Below are 18117 nucleotides of genomic sequence, written 5' to 3'. Positions count from 1 at the left end.
TTTCCTGCCAGCTCTGAGATGCTCGGTGCTCATCCAGGTCAGTGGCACATCTCTTCTGCTGTTCCTATCACGTGCGGGTGGGGGTGTGCCAGGAAGGCTGGGGCCTGGAAGTGGAGGGACAGCCACTGCAGCAGCACTCAGCCCTGTCAGGCTGTCACTGTGCCTCGCTCCCCTCTCCGCTCCACCTGCTGTCCAGCTCACATAGGCAAGGCTCGTGAGTGGTCCAGATGCTGAGGCAGCTGGCAGGGCCAGGCCAGCTTCGGAGTTGGAGATGGCTATACCTGTCGGGCCTGGAGCCCAGCTCGGTGTCTTCCTGAGTGGAGGGGGGCGCCGCGGGGTGGAGACAGACCTGGGCTGAGGGAGGGGTCCTGGAAAAGGAGAGGACCCGGGAGGGGGGAAGCTTCTGCTGTCCAGACTCCGAGGCCAGAATGCCTGCCCAGGGCCCATCTGCTCTGGCCTCCCGTCCTTCAGCTCCACTCGGAGGGGCTTTCCCAGCTCAGGGTCCTCTTTTTCCCTGATGGAGAGACATCTGATGGTGCTGATGACAGTTTTTTGGGGAACTCAGGATGCTCCCGGGCATCCCTTTCCTTCTGGGACGTCTTTCCCTTTCTTGCCTCTGCTCGCACTGTCCTTGTCTGTCGGTCTGTCTGTCTGTCTGTCTCCCTCGGGCTGACCTGTCAGCCCCGAGCTTCTCAGATGATCCCTGCCCTCTGAAGCCATGCAGGTCAGCTTGGGCTCTGAAGGGAGGGCTTCAGTTTCTCTCCAAGCAGCAACCAAGAGAGGAGATGGAGCATCTGCGGCCACAGGGCTGACAGGCCAGGGGACAGGCTGACTCAGGGGCCGAGGGTTTGGAAATGTTCGCAAGGATTGCTTTAGATTGAGACAGCTGTCTTTGTGACTCTATTTTAGGACAGCTGCTGCCCTTGCCGTGGGGGCTGGGTGCTTGGAAAGGACACGGTTCCCTCCTGATCAGATGAGCCCAGGTGACTCAGATCTCAAATTCTGTGATTCCTCTGCCACCCGCCTGCCCCACCCCAAGGGGGTCTGGCAGCCACAGCAAGAGCACTTAACCAAGAGCTTAAAGCAAGAGGCCTCACTAAGCCAAGACCTAGATGTGGGGAGACAGTTCCCAAAGAGTCATCTCCTTGCCTGTCTGAAGCTCTCAGCTGAGCCTGGTACTGACGGATTTGGGGACTTACTGGGGATCCTCACTGCCAGCTTCTCAGGTGCCCCTGTTCCTGAGGAGACAGTAAGGTAGACATTTGGGGGTCCAGGCCGAGTTTTGCCGGTGATATCAATTTGTCTAGTAATAACTTAAGTATTTCACAGTATCATGATTATTATATACAGTCTTAACAATAGTTCAATTGTCTCCAATGTGCCAGGAGCTGTGTGCTAAGTGCTCCATCTGACTTATCCCCCCAAGGGGTAGGTGTTACTATCATGGTTCCCACTTCACATATGATGCTCAGAGAGGTTAAGGAACCTGCTCAAAGTAGACAGGGAACAAGCGGAGAAGCAGAGGCTGCTGGTCTGCTTCCAGCATCCGTGGTTCAATCACTATGCCATGTGCTCCGGCCACCAGCTACTCCCCTTCTTTTGGGGGTGGGGGGGCAAAGTCAGTGACAGGACAGTGTCTTCTTCTTTTTTTTTTTTTTTTAAATGATTGTCCTTTCTATTTCTTTTTTTTAAATTTTTATTTATTTATGATAGTCACACACAGAGAGAGAGAGAGAGGCAGAGACACAGGCAGAGGGAGAAGCAGGCTCCATGCACCAGGAGCCCGACGTGGGACTCGATCCTGGGTCTCCAGGATTGCGCCCTGGGCCAAAGGCAGGCGCTAAACCACTGCGCCACCCAGGGATCCCAGTGTCTTCTTTTTTAGTGTCTGCTGGATCCTGGAATCCTCCCTACAGTTAGCTGTAGGGGGCAGATCTCGCATCTGTGGCTAATCAATATGTCTCCCTGGAGTCTGGAGCAGGACACGGTATCCCCGAGTTGCGTCCCCATGGACCCCCAGACAGGGCAGAGCAGGGCCAGCCAAAGACGATCAGGTGGCTAATCAAATGAGTCACTAATTCGCCTGTAAACACATGGTGGCCACTGGAAGGGGGGCCCCCAGAAGGCATCTTGAGGGCCACCCAACCTTTCCTAGACCATCTGCTCCTTCCCTTTATGCCTCCACTGGATCAATGTATCTCCAAATGGTCAAGGAAGGAAGGGCTGGAGGCTCAGCCCTAGGGGACAAGAGGGGAGGGAGCCGGGACCCCGCCAGGGCCCCAGGGTTCTGACGGCATAGGTCTCTTCCTTCATCAGTCCAAACCTCACTTAGGTTTGCCTGGCCTCTCCAGCCTCTCCAGCCACAGGCATCTCTGCTGGTTTCAGACCCTTTCCTAAAGCTCTCAGGAGATTGTGTGTTTATGGAGCAGCATCTCTGCTTTAGCAGTGGGGGTTCAAGAGCCATAGGATTGGTCTGTCCTTAATGCACCTGTAACTTTCCTGGAGGTAGATAGTGGTGACAGACACGACCCTTCCCAGCTCTCAGGGAGGATGACAAGGCAGCTCGGACAAAGCTCTGCAACCAGATTGGCTTGACATGTAGTCCTGCTACTTATGAGCTCTGTGGTCCAGGGCAAGCCACTTACCACCTCAGAGCCCCAGGCTCCTCATCTGGAAAATGGGGCTTAAGACATAAACCTCACTGAGTTGACATGAACATTGACTCATGGATGAGGTATCTAGCATGGTGCCAAGCACATAGTAGGTGCTCAATAAACGTCATTACCTCCCATTGGGCCTCTCGGGGACTCAGCCGCCCCATCTCTAACACGAGGGTGTGCCTCTATGAAGCTGAGCCTTTCTCTGCAGCAATGGTTGGGCGGCTCTGCGTTGGCACTCAAAAGAACTGGGCTGGGTCTCAGTTCTGTCACTCTTAGCCTGATGGCACTGGGCTGATTGTTGAAGGACATTTAATTGCTCTGAGAACCCACTTCCCCATCAGTAAAAATGGGAATAATCCTATTCCTACTTAGGATGGTTGTGAGGACATGTGGATTAAACACAATAAAATGTTTAAAGATTTATTGACTTATTTAGAGAAAGAGAGAGATTGAGTGGGGAGAGGGAGGGGGCAGAGAAGGAGGGAGAGAAATCCTCAAGCAGATTCTTCACTGAGCTCGCAGCCTGATACAGGGGCTCCATCCCAGGACCTCAGGATCCTGACCTGAACTGAAATCAAGAGTCGGCCACTTAACCTACTGAGCCACCCAGGGTGCCCCCCTAAACACAATGATTTTTAAAAGTGCTCCTTGTGTGGCCAAGCACCATACTAAATACTGATCATTGTTCCCTGGATTGTGCTGTGTCTCGAGGTAGGGCTTATCTCCTGAATGTCTCCCTTTGCCACCCGCCTCCCCCTAGGACACTGCTCAAGTGCAGAGGGCAGGCTCTGTAAATAACCTGCAGGCTGGGTGCAGAGGGAGGGTGCTGGGAGGGGTGAATGTGTGCCTCTGGGATTGGGCCTGGGTAGACAGAGGAGGTGAGGAGTATCTTCCTAGCTGGGGGTGGTGGGGGGCCAGGAGGAGCTGCTGGCGACTGAGCAGCAGAGCTGGAAGGGGAGTCTCAATGGTCTGTCTACACTCGCCTTCCTAATTCTGCTTGAGGGCCAGAAGGGGTCTGTGGCCTGGAGGGGCCTAATTATTCTTTTAGCCATTTCGACCCAGGGCTCTTGGAGCTTCTTTTTTCAGGCTTATAATAGACAATGCTAATGTCCTTATTAATATTTAATAGTAATGATGCTAATAATGCCCTGCATTTATGTGGTCTCTCCAAAGAGCTCAAGGAACCCTGAGTTCTTTTTTTTAATGGAACAATATGGCCAATTCGGGGGGCGGTGGGGGGGGGGCAGGGGCAGTGGAAAGAGGCTGAGTCATGGGGAGAGTAAAGGACAGAGAGGTAAGATAATTGGGCCAAGGTCACAGAGCGGTGGAGGTGGAGCCAGGACTAAGAGTGGGTGCTTGGGCTCCCTGCCCAGATCTCTGCCCATTACTCCACTGGTTCATCGGGGTCTGAGAAGGACGTACTGGGCGGGGGCAGCGTTTGATCTTGGCAAGACCAGACTGTGTTTGGCTGAGGGCAGCCACGACATGGGCTGGGCTGCAGGGCAGTGGCCCGTGACTGTGGTTTACTACGCCGGCCCGGGGCAGCTAATGGGCAGCCATGTAACATGGGAGCTGGGGCAGGTGAGGACACTGGGGTGCCTTGGCTGGACTCTGCAGGCCTCCTAGAGCCTCGGGCCAGACCTACACATCAGATTCCTGATGCCTAACCTCTTGCAAGCAGCTTTAGGTGACCTACGCTGGGGCATAGACCCTCTCTAACCCATGTCGGGAGAGACCCTCTCTAACTGCTCAGCCTACCTGTGCCAACTTTGCTATCTCCATACTCCCCACCATAATCTGGTTGGGCCAGAAACATACCCCAAAGCTATAGTTACACAAAAGATGGTATATCAGAATTCTGAGGCTGTGGTGTCTGGGCTGTGGTGCTCTACCCAGGGGACTGCATTTTCACAAGACCAGTGACATGTGCACAGCAGAGCAGAAGCAAATGGCTTTTAGAGTCAGACAAACATTGATTTCAGTTCCAGCTGCTCTACTGATTGGCTGTGCTACCTTAGGTTCCCTAAGCCTCAGTGTTCTCACCTGTAAAATTGAGGCAAGACCATCTGCCTTGAAGGGTCGTACAAATCAGATGAAGTGACATGAATGGTGTTGGACAGCAGGAGAGGGGACGGTGGCATTCTCAAGGTTCTAGCACCCTCACAGGGAGTGTCCAGGGTGGGTGATGCCAAAGATGGTGTCCTGATCAGGCCATTCCTGAGACGTGACCTCAATGAGTCTCTGCTGGCTAGCCTCTCTCGGCTTCTGCCCATTCTGCATTGTCTTCTGTGGCCATTGATTCTGTGATCTACGTGATAGCTGAAGTTCTTTTCTGCTTGTGATGTCCAAAGTCTGCATCTGCTGTCTGCAACTAGATTGCAGGGATTGATTTGATCAATCCAGAGAGCCTGGATTGATTTGGGATTTAAAGCTCCTAGTACAGTGCCTGGAATAAGAGAAACATCCACAACTGATAGCCAGAAATTGTTAGAAAATTATATCCATCCATCCACCCATCCATCTGTCCGTCCATCCATCCATCATCCATCCATCCATCCATCCAACAAGTAAATTTTGAGCACCTTTGTGCTAAGCCCTATATCCAGTGCTGGGGATACTGGGAACAATAAGACATGATACATCCTCTCGAGATGCTCATAGTGTAATGGTGGGATGATACTTGAGTCCAGTAAGAGCTGTCACCTCAGTTTGCATAAAATGTCTTGGAGGGGTACGCCTTGGCCTGGTGAGGCTCAGGAACAGAGAAAATATTTTAACTGGGTCTGGAAGGACATCTCTGAACTCACTGGGTGGAGGTGGCACAGGCTGGGAGGAGGTTGGGAGAGTGTGACTCCAAGAAGTAGTAAGAGCTCGGGCAGAGGCAGCAGCAGAACGTGCAGAGCTTGGGGAGGGAGGGAAGGAGGCTGGAAGTGTAGGCCAGTCCAGTTCATGAAGAGCCTTATGGGCCCTACAGAGGCTTTATCCAAGAGCAATCAAGCGCAATAGGAGGAGTCTGAGCCCGCGAGAGGCCGGCTGAGACATGTACTTTGGGAAGTCCACTCTGAGGTGGCGGGTGTGGAATGCACAGAACAGATGCAGACCTGGAGGCGGGGAGGCCAGCTAGTCAGGCATGGTCAAAGAAGAGGTGAGGAGGACCTAGAAGGATCCTTGGGAATTTCACCTACGCTGGCCAGCAGGAAGCCTTCACTCGAATACCTGTGGGCCTCTCACATCCCAATCCCCCACCCTAGTCCCCTTGACAGTCAATTTCATGTGTCAGCTTGGCTAGGCTACAGTAGTTTAAGCAAACACCCATCTAGGTATTGTCGTGAAAGTATTTTGTAGATGTGGGCAATATCTGCAATCAGTGGACTTTAAAGAGATTACCCTCCAGAATGTGAGTGGGCCTCATCCAGTCAGTTGAAGGGTCTTAGAAACATATCTGAGATTTTCTTGAGGAAGAAGAAATTCTGTCCTCAACCTGCAGCATCAGCACTTGCCCGACTTTCCAGCCTTCCTGATCATCTACAGGAGACAGAGCCAGCCCTCACGATTGTACAAGTCGATTCCGTGAAACGAATCCTATATATGCACCTGTCTGTATATGCGTATACACACACATATATGACACCTGTGTCCTGTGCACACACACACATACGGCCTACCTGTCTTGTTTCTCCAGAGAATCTTGACTCATACACCTTGTCCTGTCCACCTGCTGCTCCTCTTGGGTTCCCTGTCCCCAAGGATGACACCCTCGAGACCTTCACATCCTCCCCTCTGCCACTGCGTCCTGCCAACCGCTCAGCCCCACTGCTGTGCTCCTCAGAGGCGTCTCCTCCTGCGTGCCCCACGGTCTTGGACTCTGACCCTCACAGGCTTCATCTGAATTCTGACCATCTCGTCCTCACCAGCCTTCATTTCCAGTCTCAGCCCCTCCTATCCACCCTCCAGATTGCAGTCAGAGTGAGCTCCCTAAAATGCAAATCAGAGCCTGTCACTCTCCTGCTAAAAATTCTTCAGCTTCTCTTGTCTCCAGGTTGGTGCCAGGCTCCATCCTGCGACACAGGAGATTTTCAGATCTGCCTCCTCTTTAGCTTTGCCCTTTGCTCTTGCCTTGCCCCAGCTCACTCCTACCACGTTGACCAGCTTGCCCTTTTTGGAAGGGGCTAAACTCTCTCATTTCACCCTCCTAGGGCTGTTTCTGGTTTGGAACTGTTGTCTTTCTTCCTTGGGTATACGTGCCTGCATCCTCCACACGCCCTCAAGAACCGGCCTGGTGGTCACTGGTTCTCTCTTAGGCACTGGGCAGCCTTGTTCCTTCTTGGGCACGCCTCCCACTGATCTGTCTGGGGCGGATGTCTCCACCCTGGATCTCCTTGCTTTGTGCTCTCGGCAGAGCACATTGGTGTGCAATCTATGATCGGGACATTCATTCCTCTGCGGTTCAGGATAGGGGGGAAGAGACCATGTTGGGGTGCAGTTGACTCCTTCTTGCTCAACCAACCCTTGGTGCACCCAGGAGATGGAACAACTATCAGCCCATTTAGTGCGAGCTCTTGCCCTGGGCTTGCAAGGGGAGTGTGGGCTATGTTGAAGCCTCAGTCACTACCTCAGTCAGATGTCACTGTGCAGGGCACAGTCATATGTGCTGATCTAGCCTGAAGGCCTGTGGGAGAAGCTGTCCCCCAGGGTCAGAGAACCAGCTTAATGTGCCAGTTCCTCTGCCTGGCAAAGGCTGTGATGTGAGGTGGTTGCAGACCTTCCGGGAGAAGACAGATCCGGGGTGGCCTTGGTGGGTGTGCAGCCCCTGTGATCACACAGGTTCTGTGCTCAGAATGCCCCTGCTTATTTCATGCACTTCTGCTGAGTCTTGGAATTATTAATGATTTTTGAAGAAGGGCCTAGCATTCTCATTTTGCATCAGGCATTACAAATTATGCAGCCAGTCCTGCTTAGGTGAGTGGGGTGGCCCCACTAGACACAGTACCTGGAGTTATTGGGCCAAAGGAACTGGGGGTGAGGTACCTGGGGGCTCAGTGGTTGAGTGTCTGCCTTCAGCTCAGGTCATCATCCCGGGGTCCTGGGATCAAGTCCCACATCTGGTTCCCTGCAGGGAGCCTGCTTCTCCCTCTGCCTGTGTCTTTGCCTCTCTCTCTGTGTCTCTCATGAATAATAAATAAAATCTTAACAAAAAAAAAAAAAAAAAACAAAAGCAAAGGGACTAGGGGTGACAGGCTCCCTCAACCTCCTCAGAGGACCAGGACCCGATTCACAACTTCTGCCCCTGACTTCGTTAATTCTGTAGGGGGAGGTCAGCAGGAACCGTGGTATTTCAATTCCTCTGAGATCCTCGAAGCCAGGAACATGGTCCACGTGCTAAGAATAAGTGCGTTTTACATTTTTAAATGGCTGAAAACACAAAAAATAAGATGATTTCATGACACGTGAAAATAATAAAAAATTCAAATTTCAGTGTTCATAAAGATTTATTGGAACACAGCCATGCTTATTCATTTACGTCTCGTCTGGCTGCCTTCATGCCACACCGGGGTCGGGCTGTGACAAAAGAGACCGGGCTTCCAAAGCTGAAAATATTTACTATCTGGACCTTCACAGGAGAGGCCTGCCAAAGCCTAGCTAAGCCATCCCTCGGTCTTCTGGAGCCTGCGGAGGTGCCGGTCACAGACACTCGAGTTTCGGGTCTCTTTTTTGCTTTAGCTCATTGGTTCTCAACCAGGGGACCTCTGGCAGCGTCTGGAGACATTTTTGGCTTGTGAGGGGTGCGTGTGGGGCAGAATGTGTGCTGTTAACATCTATGGGGAGGTCAGAGATGCTGCTGAACGTCCTATAATGCACAGGGCAGCCCCTGCTCCCAGGAATTACATAGCCCCAATGTCAGCAGTAAGGGTGCTGGGACCACCATGTGGCAGCTCAGGACGCAGGCATAGCTGATTCCCGGTAGGCCTTCTAGACTGAGGAGCCCGCCGGCACTTTCACTGCCTTGCAACCGAGCAGCCCAAAGACTATGTGTACAGTGTGTGTGTGTGTGTGTATGTGTGTTTTGGGGGTCAGGGGTGTGCAACGAGAAGGACCAAGCAAGAGGCTTCCTTTCCTTGGTCCCTTGAAGCTGCCATACCTGTTAGGGCCCCAGACATCCCTCAAACGGAGGACTAGCTCCTTCCCTGAAGTCCCCTGAGGCATAGGACCGGTGCTCATCTACTCAGGCAGGTGAGCTTCGTCCTGGAAGGGGAGATGGTTACCGAGGCTGCCAGACAAGGCCAGAGGGAGGGGTACCAGGGGCCAGGGACACGAGAGGACCTGGAGGTATTCCCAGGAGACCAGGTGAGCAGGGTGCCCAAGCTGACGGAAGGAGCGTAAGGTGTCGGTAGCCTCAGGGAAGGGGCTGGCACCGCTCCCACCCGACCTTCTGGAGAGTGACAGGAACAGATGCAGTGACTGTCAAATGAGATGCTCCTGGCACTTTGGGAAATTGCAGAATTAACAAAGGAGGGTAGCTTTCAGGGAACACAAGCAGGAACGCAGTGTGTGCAGCTGGGCTGGCCTCTGGGGACTCCCCTTTTTTGAAGGGCAGGAGCAGGGGTCCTCCTGCCTGGCCTCTGGGTTGCTCATGGGTTGGGGAAGGTGGGCAGAGGCAGAGCTGTCAGGCCTGGGGGCAGACCAGGGTCAGGTGAGAGCCAGGGCCAGGGCCAGGGCCAGGCTGCACATAGCCTGGAGTCTGGGAAGTGGCAGGGCTGTCTGGAGGTCATCTCATCTATCCTCCTGCCTCTAGGTCCAGCCCCCGCAGATGGCATCCTGCCAGCTGAGGATCCAAGCAGAGGGGCCCTCAGCAGGAATGAGAATTCACCAGCTGTTACTTGCAAAGCCCCCAGAAGAAGCAGCCAGCTCTCTCTGAAACTCCATGGACAAAGAGGCATGTGTCCGAGGGTCTGCAGGGAGTCGGTGCCTTCTCCTGGTGGAGCGTAGGCAGTGGGAGCGGCCGGTCCCTGGAGCTGGTGTGGCCTTAGCTCTGCTGCTCCCCTGGCCTGCCGGCGGCAGGGCGATGGGGGCAGGAGGCTGTGATTGGCGCCGTGTGGTTCACAGTAACTAAGGAAGCCTCGTAGGATGGGTCAGAGGCAGGTGGCTTGGATTCCACGCTCCTAAAACCTATTAAAAGAACAGAAAAGAGAAGAACAATAAGCAATTTCCCAAGCGGGGATGGTTTTCATCGTAACGTGGAGCTAATTTAGACCCAAAGGAAACTCTTTCTAAGGCTGAGAAATGGGGTGCCAGTTAAGTGACAGGGAAGCTGTGGAATCTTTCCGAGGTGTCAGGGACCTGCCTGCCTGGTCTGGTGGCCTGGGCTGGCTAACGCTCCCCCAGCCAGATGGTCCTGGGGCACAGCTCTGCTTGCTTGGCAGACCCTCTTCTTCCTTGTCTGGAGCTGCAGCAGCTGAAGTGCAGTTGGGGCGCTGAGGGCAGGGAAGCTGGGGACTCCCAACATTCTAGAGGCCCCCCGGGGCACTGGTTCAGAGAGCTCCCCCACATCCCCCGCCCCGGGGAAAGCCTGCCCCGTCCATCTGGGAAGTGAGCTGGCCATCAACTGATGGCCAGCCGTGACTGGAAGCGTGAGTGGGGACCCCAGACAGATGCCAGGGGTCACGGCCCTCATTTGCTGGAGTGCCATCCTTCTCCCTGTCAAAGATCTGGCGGGGGAGGGGGGGGCAGCCAGCTGACAGATGCGCCTCGGAGGAGGTGGGGTGCTGGCCTCCTCCCCATTGGCCAGCCAATCCTGGCTTCTTTCCCCTTCCTTGCTGCTGTCCCCGGAGCCTGCTACATTGTTAGCTGGCGCCCCAGGGGACAGACTTCAGATGGAGGGAAGCGGGTGTGTGTTTTGTTTTGTGGGGTGGGGGAGATCTCTGAACCAAGAATCTATTTGGCTAATGAAGTCGTAATTACTCCCAGCTCACTAATAGGATGAAAGCGGGGGCGGGGGCTCCGTTAAAATCCACTGATGGACCCACCAGAGGGTGCCTGCAGCCCTGAGAGCGGGGCTGGAGGATTGGAAATGGATGTCAGGGCTGGAGGGAGGGAGGAGAGGTGGTGGAGAGGCTCCCCACCACCCCAGTCTACCGTCTGTCTGTGTCTGGGAACTAAGGTTGCTCTTCATGTTCCTCCGTTTAGGATAGTTTAGGATACGGTGAGATTCGAGAGAATGGCCATACTGCCGGTTCTGACCCGCTCCTAGCTCTCTGCTTTGGGGAGGGGGTGCTAGAGGGCCAGGGAGAGTCCAGAGCTGCTGAAGATCTCAGACTCTTTCCGTTGGCTTTGGTGGAATGAGTGTATTTGGAAGTTTGTGCATTTCCCCCCAACACCCCAGGAAGGACTCTCAGTGCTCTCAGATGCTGTCTGGTTGGCCAGGATCTGAAATGGGCACCTGCTTTCCCCAGGGAGCTTAGCTACTGTGGGACGGAGGGGGTGGCTGGGTGGCTAGGTCTGCTGGGGGTGGGGGTGGGGAGGGGGGAGACAGTCTGGGATTTAGCCTTTGATTTGGGGAGTCTGTGGAGGGAGGATGGACCAGGGCTCACAGCAGCTCTATAGGTCTGAGACGTGTGCACGGAACAGGAGGGACTAGGCTTTCTCCAGGGAGCCTGCTGACCAACGGCTGTCCCTATGGCCCCTGTACTCCGGGGGTCCAGAGCATGTTCTCTGCCCAGGGATTAGCTTGCAGCCTTGACTATCCCGGCTACACAGGGCTTCATGCTGCGGAAAACGTGGGAAGGAGGCCCAGGTGGCTGTAAGGAAGGACTTTCTGTTTTGTTTTTTGTTTTTCATGGACATTGCCGTGGGCCTGGGGGTGGAGAAGGATGGCAGATTTTTAGCCCTTCTGAGCCTCTGAGAGGATTGCAAGGATGAAGGTCTTTGCCAAACTCCCCTTCCCTGGAGAGAATTGCTGTTGGGTGTTGAGGAGGAAGGAGCCTGGTGGCCTGGAGGAGGTGCTTTCTTCTGTCTGAGGCTTGGGAGTTTGGCTCCTGAATCCCTGGGGAAAATGCACCGTGGGAGGTGGAGGTGACTTCCTCCCTGACCTGGTCCCATGGGGATCCGGGCTGTGCATACTCAGGGTGGGGGCACTGGCTGAGGCCCGTCATTCTCTTTCAACAAACCTGGGCCTCATCCTCTTCCACCTCATGGAGGGCCTGTGGCCCAAGGGCCGGGCTGTGGCTCAACAGCCAGGCGGGAGCAAGAAGGAGAGAGGAGGAGCGGGAGGGAGGGAAGTGGAATATGGACATTTCTTTCCGATAAATGAGAGTGGGTTCCTAGGCTTTAAAGACAGACAAGAGCACTTAGGGGACTTTGGGGAAGTTAATTAATGGGGCTGTAGAATGAACCTCTAGCTTTCAATACTCATCACGGGCCCTCACATCCAGGCACTTGGAACCTGGTAAACTTGCTCTTAGGAAGACAAATATGCTGCCTGCGCACCCCCCCACCCCCGCCCCGTGCCCCCTGGTCAATAGCACACAGACTAAACCACTGGCTGAGCAGTAAATACAGTAATGCAGTGGGCTGGAATACAAATGAGGCCTGCTTACTGGGTGGAGACCACCAGGTCCTAAAGATCAGGGAACTATTCACCGCGAGGGAAGGGCAGGGCTGGATGCCACAAAGGTACAAGCAGGCATGACTACTGGTCCTGTCCTTGAGAGTTCATAGACTGGCCAGGCATAGAAGAGACAAAAGTCCCTGCAGTAGTAGCAAGAACTGAGAACTTCTACTGAAGGCCAAGGTGGGAGGGTTGGGGGAGGGGGAAGCTCAAGAGCAGCCCCTTGGAGAGAAACAGCCCTGGCAGCTAAACTGGTCACGAAAGGTGGGATTTGAGCCTGCCTAGAAGGATGGGGAGGACTTTTGAAGGAAGAAGTAGAGGCTAGGGAGACCATTCTAGTATGCAGAGGAAAGGCAAAGCCTAAGGGGATTCATTTAACAAATTATTATATAATACGTACCATGCACCAGGCATTCTTCTTAGAACTTTCCCCGTTTTAACCGATTTCATCCTCACACCAACATATGAGAGAGCTAGTTACAGTCCTTGTTTTATGGGTGAAGAAACTAAGGCAAGGACCTGAGGTCACACAGCTAGCGCCCGACTCATCTTCCAAGCCCTGGCTCTTCTTTTCCTGGTGCTCAAGGCAGACCTGGAGCAGGATGAGCGCCTATGGCTTCAGCAGCCCCGTCATCACGTGACCACTGGGTGGCCCTGCACCCATTACCCTCCCTCCCGGGCTCTCCTGGGGTGGGGTCGGGAGCCTGCATGTGCCCCCCCAGCAGAGCAGAGCAGAGCAGTAGGGGCCGTTGGAAGAGCCGAGCCGACAGGGGCTGCTCTGACTCGATGCCTTTGATGCACAGAGCGCCAGGCCCAGTGCTTTACAGAGACGCTCCCTGTACACACCCAAGTGCTCTGGAAAGCGCGGGGTTCCAGCGTCAGACAGACCTGGCCGTGAGTTGTCGTTTCCCGGGCACATTACTCAGCAGCTGGCACGACCGGATAGAACCTACCTGCCTTGCGGGCCTGGCTGGCCTGAGGGTCACAGGAGAGGATTTGCACAAAGCGCACATCACTCTCCCCACGCAGACGGCTGGCGGCTGGCGTCAACGTCATTAGTGACTCTTCTCTGAAGTCACTTAATGTAAATGTTTTGTGACCTAAATACCATCTGGTGCCCTCTTGCCTCTTTGACATGGGATGAAAATGGATCAGTTCCCCGCCAATTCCATGCTCTGTGAAAGTCGAAGACTCCCCCAGAACGTTTGCTAATTCCTGGGGGTTTGTGTTCCGAGCCCTGCATTCTCCTGTGCTCTGTGCTTCACCCTGCATTCATTTGTGTGTAGACTCCACCAGCTTTGCCAGTTTCTATGAAAGATCCGCTCACGTGATGCAAATTCTTTGGGTACACTGGCACTTCAGGGGGCACGGGGAGGGGACTCATCCCGGAGTACCCTGTCTTCTCCCAGTCCCTCTGATCTAGTGGTCCTCAAACATTAGCCTGCATCACAATCACCTGCAGGGGTTGCTAAAACACATTCCAGAGTTTCTGATGCAGTTGATCAGGGTAGGGCCTAAGAATGTGCATTTCTATAAATTCCCGGGAGATCTTGATGCTGCTGGTGGAGGGACTCTACTTACCGAAGTGTGAATCTTCCTTCTGCCTGTCTCTGCTCCTTGTCTGCCCCCCAGTTCTTGCCCTGGAGTTCCAAAAGCTCCCCTCTCTAATACCGCAGGACTCTCCTGCTGCACATCTGCAAACTTCCTACCCAGGTCAGTCCCAGACCCTCCGCTTTGTTAGAGGGCAACTGTGATTTTAAATATACGCTAAGTGCTAAGTAATTTCGCTTGTTTGCTTCAGAGTGACTGTCCCTCAGTCTACACAATGCCCCGCTTCTCTGCCTTGGGGTCTGGGGCTAATCAGCAGCAAGTTCAGGGGCGGGGGGGGGGGGGGGGGGGGGGGGAGGTGTGAAAGTGGAGCTTGGGAGCCAGGCTGTTGGGCCTCAGCTGTGGCTCCAAATTGCTCTGAGGCCCACAGCCTGGTCCGTGCTCCAGCAGGAACTGACATCAAACAAATGGGCTCTGATGCATTAAGTGGGGAGGGGAGGCCTACCTTCCTCCACCTAATATGGTTTTGAGCATAGTGGCTGCCTTGATGAGAGGCGCTATAATGAATTCCCAGATCCCATCCCGTTGGGGGCAGCTGGGCAAGATGGGGTAGAGCCTTCACTCTTAATGAAGATTGGAAGATGACTCGTCCCCTCCCACTGGGTCCGTTAATCCAGCTCCATGCTGGAGATTAGCATTTCTAATGGGCTGGGAGGCGCAGCCTTCAGGAGACAGGGATGAGGGATGACATATTCTGGGAATCCCATGGGCCCTGAAGAGACGGCTTTGTTTGGCCTCCGTTGAATTGAGGATGGCTTTCTTCAAATAAGCCATTTCTGTCTCCTTGAGTTGGGGGGGGGGTTCCCGCTCTAAAAGTGGGCCCGTGGACTGCCCGTGGCCCCCAGAAAAGTCATATCCAAGTCCAACATCCAAGGAAGATGACACAGAAGTCTTGAATTCACCTAGTCACTTCCTTCAAAGGAACGACTGTGCCATCATTCATCTGTTCACCCATTCATATTCATTCATTTTGTCCTTGCTGTGCACTGGCTGCTGGCCTGTGGCACACAGATAAAAAATCTCTCATACTCAGGATGTTCACAATTTAGGGAAGGAAATAGGCAATACATGTAGGCAGACCCTCTGGGGCAGACATAACATGGATGTGCTGGGGGTGGAGCGAGGGGTCTGAACCAGAGAATTCAGCCCAGTTTGTGATGTGTGTGTGTGTGTGTGTGTGTGTGTGTGTGTGTGTGTTATATCAGGTAGGGGGATGACTTCCTGGGCTCAGTATCACCTGAGCTAATTGTTAAAGATCAGGATTTTGTGACCCAGCACAGATGCCACTGGAGAGATGATCACTGGAGAGAAGAAAGGAGATTGGAGGGGTTTGGAGTGGGAGCGAGGAAAAGGGGTGGAATCAGGAATCAGGTGATGAAGGGGCTGATTGTGAGCAACTACAGTGATTATGGCTTATCTAGAAGGGGCGTGTGGAAGGCCAGGAGGAGAGTGTACCAAGTAGACCTACCGTTGGGCCATCATTCATTCATTTATTGAACCCACATTTATTGAGCCCTTTGCCCTGAATACAATAACATTTAATTTTTTGAAAGAAAACTCTAGTCCTAACATGGCATGTGGCCCTGAGATCAAGACTTGCATGCTTTATAGACTGAGCCAGGCAGGGACCCTGTACCAGTGCTTTTGATTACTTGACTGTTTCTCATGACAGTCTGAGGACTAGAGCTTCCTGAGGACTAGAGCTCCATCCTGCTTATCTTACAGCATTAATTAGCACATAGTAGGTTATTAATAAGTTCTTTTAGGTGGAATTGAATTGCCAAAGCTGAGAAATGTGAGAAATCACTGCACGTCAAGAGGAGCAGGAAACAGATTGGAATGGCTACAATTTAGGGTATATGTGGAGGAGTGGTAAAAAACAGGGCTGTGGAAGGAGGGGTCAGGTCACAAAAGGCCTAACATGCCAAGCCAAGGCATTAAGATTTTATTCTACTGTAGTCGGCTGAAGGTATTGTAGCAAACTTGAAAGTTTAAGAAGTGACACGATCACATTTTATAAGATCCTTTGGCTGCAGTTTTGAGTGGGAAGTAGGTAACAGGAGAGGTAAGGACACTATGGATTTGCGATGGGGGCTTGGACTACAGGTGGGGTGGAGGGCAGATTTCAAAGACAGATTGTGAACTTGAGAGTGATGAGAAAAAGATCTTTCTTGTATTCCAAGGAGTGAGCAGGGAGGTTCAGGGGTGTTGTGTGGCATACCCAATGACGTACCCAAAAATTCAGGAGGAGCCAGATCCGGAAATAAGGCCTCAGGTCCCAAACTGTTCTTAGGACCTTTTATTTATTTTTTTTTAAGATTTATTTATTTATTTATTTATTTATTTATTTTTAAAAAGATTTATTTATTCATTCATTCAGAGAGAGCGAGGAGAGAGGCAGAGACACAGGCAGAGGGAGAAGCAGGCTCCATGTAGGAAGCCCGACGCGGGACTCGATCCAGGGTCTCCAAGATCACACCCCGGGCTGCAGGCGGCGCTAAACCGCTGAGCCACCGGGGCTGCCCAGATTTATTTATTTATTTATTTATTTGTTTGTTTGTTTCTTTGTTTATTTATGATAGACAGAGAGAGAGAGAGAGAGAGTTCTGAGGACTTTTGAAGGGAGAGTAAACACAGGTGGGCTGGAAAGGACCTGGTGGTCCTTTATCCTGGAGAGTTGGGCCTGCATTTTCAGGGGAATCCTTTGTCCTTATCACCTATTTCTGCCTGTAAACCGTCAGTTAGATAACTGTGTGTTACTTCCAAGTGAGCAGAGCAACCTCCCACTCTTTAGCCCCCACACCACGCTGAGCAGAGGGAGGGGAGTGACAATGTGAGCGTGGGGGGGGGTCCCTCGCCATTCATCCTGCCTGGGTGACGGCCCCATAAGAATTAGTCCAACTCCGGGCTGACGAATCAAGAAAGGAGGTGTCACTGTGGATCTGTGCCCCCCAGCCCCCACCCAACACAGCCTTCTCTGCTCTTTCCCTCCCCTATTTTCTTGTTGGTTGAGACTCTGAGTCTCCTGAGAGGGGGTTTAGGTTTGTTGCAGGCAGTATTACTCATTCTTTCAACGACATGAAACGTGCTGGTGTTCTCTCCTCTAAGGCAGGGGAGCAGGAAGAGGGAATAGGACGCAGGGGTTCATTGCACACTCCCCCTCCCAGTGTCCCCACAGGCACTTCCTACGTGGTGCACAAGCACACATGCAGTCGTGCTGAATCGGGGCGTCTCCGTGGCTGTCCACATCTCCCTGTCGGTCACCGCACAGCCAAAATGTAAATTATGCCAATGAGGCTTCCAGGGTAAGACTAACTTCGAGATGGGGGCTGGTATTGCAGAATTCCCTAAGTGGGTGCCAGCTGGTGTCCGTGAGAAACCCTTTTTTAAAAAACATTTATTTATTCATGAGAGACGCAGAGAGGGGCAGAGACACAGGCAGAGGGAGGAGCAGGCTCCACGCAGGGAGCCCGACATGGGACTCGATCCAGGGTCTCCAGGATCACGCCCTGGGCTGAAGGCGGCGCTAAACCGCTGAGCCACCCGGGCTGCCCTGAGAAACCTTTATTTGATTCCCTGTGTTCTTAATCGTGACACCCCCCTCCCTCTTTCCATGAACCAAGGAAACGAACAGATCACTTGGCCAGAGTCCATTTTGAACAACTTTTATTATACGTTTAGTGTTCTCTATACAAAAGAAATCAGTCTGTGGTGTTTGTGTGTGTGTTTTCTTTTTTTTACAGTGACTCCAAAAAAAAAATTCTGAATAATTTGGCCTTTTCATTGCTCATGCAGTCAGTTTATAAGTCCACGTATTAGATGATCCTCCGCGGCCCGGAAGTCTTCCCTGCTGAAGGTCCTGCTGACCCCTCAGGTAGCGTCTGTCGCTGACAGTGTCGGTTAATGCAAAATAACTCGCCAAGAGGAAAGAACATGATGTGAGAGGGGTTAAGAGGAGGCCTGCCATGGAGAGTTAAGTCTTTAACCGATGGAAAAGAGATCAGACTGCTTTGTGGGTGTGCGGGGGTGCAGGTGTGGGGGTGTGCGGGGGTGCGAGGCGGCAGGTGTGCAGGTGTGCGGGTGTGCGGGTGTGCAGGTGTGCGGGTGTGCGGGTGTGCAGGTGTGCGGGTGTGCAGGTGTGCGAGGTGGCAGGTGTGCGGGTGTGCAGGGGGGCAGGTGTGGGGGTGTGCGGGGGTGCGAGGCGGCAGGTGTGCAGGTGTGCGGGTGTGCAGGTGTGCGGGTGTG

Source organism: Canis lupus, chromosome 38 (genome assembly GCF_011100685.1).
Source record: "Canis lupus familiaris isolate Mischka breed German Shepherd chromosome 38, alternate assembly UU_Cfam_GSD_1.0, whole genome shotgun sequence".
Lineage (NCBI taxonomy): Eukaryota > Metazoa > Chordata > Mammalia > Carnivora > Canidae > Canis > Canis lupus.
Note: the sequence above shows the minus strand (reverse complement) of the source record.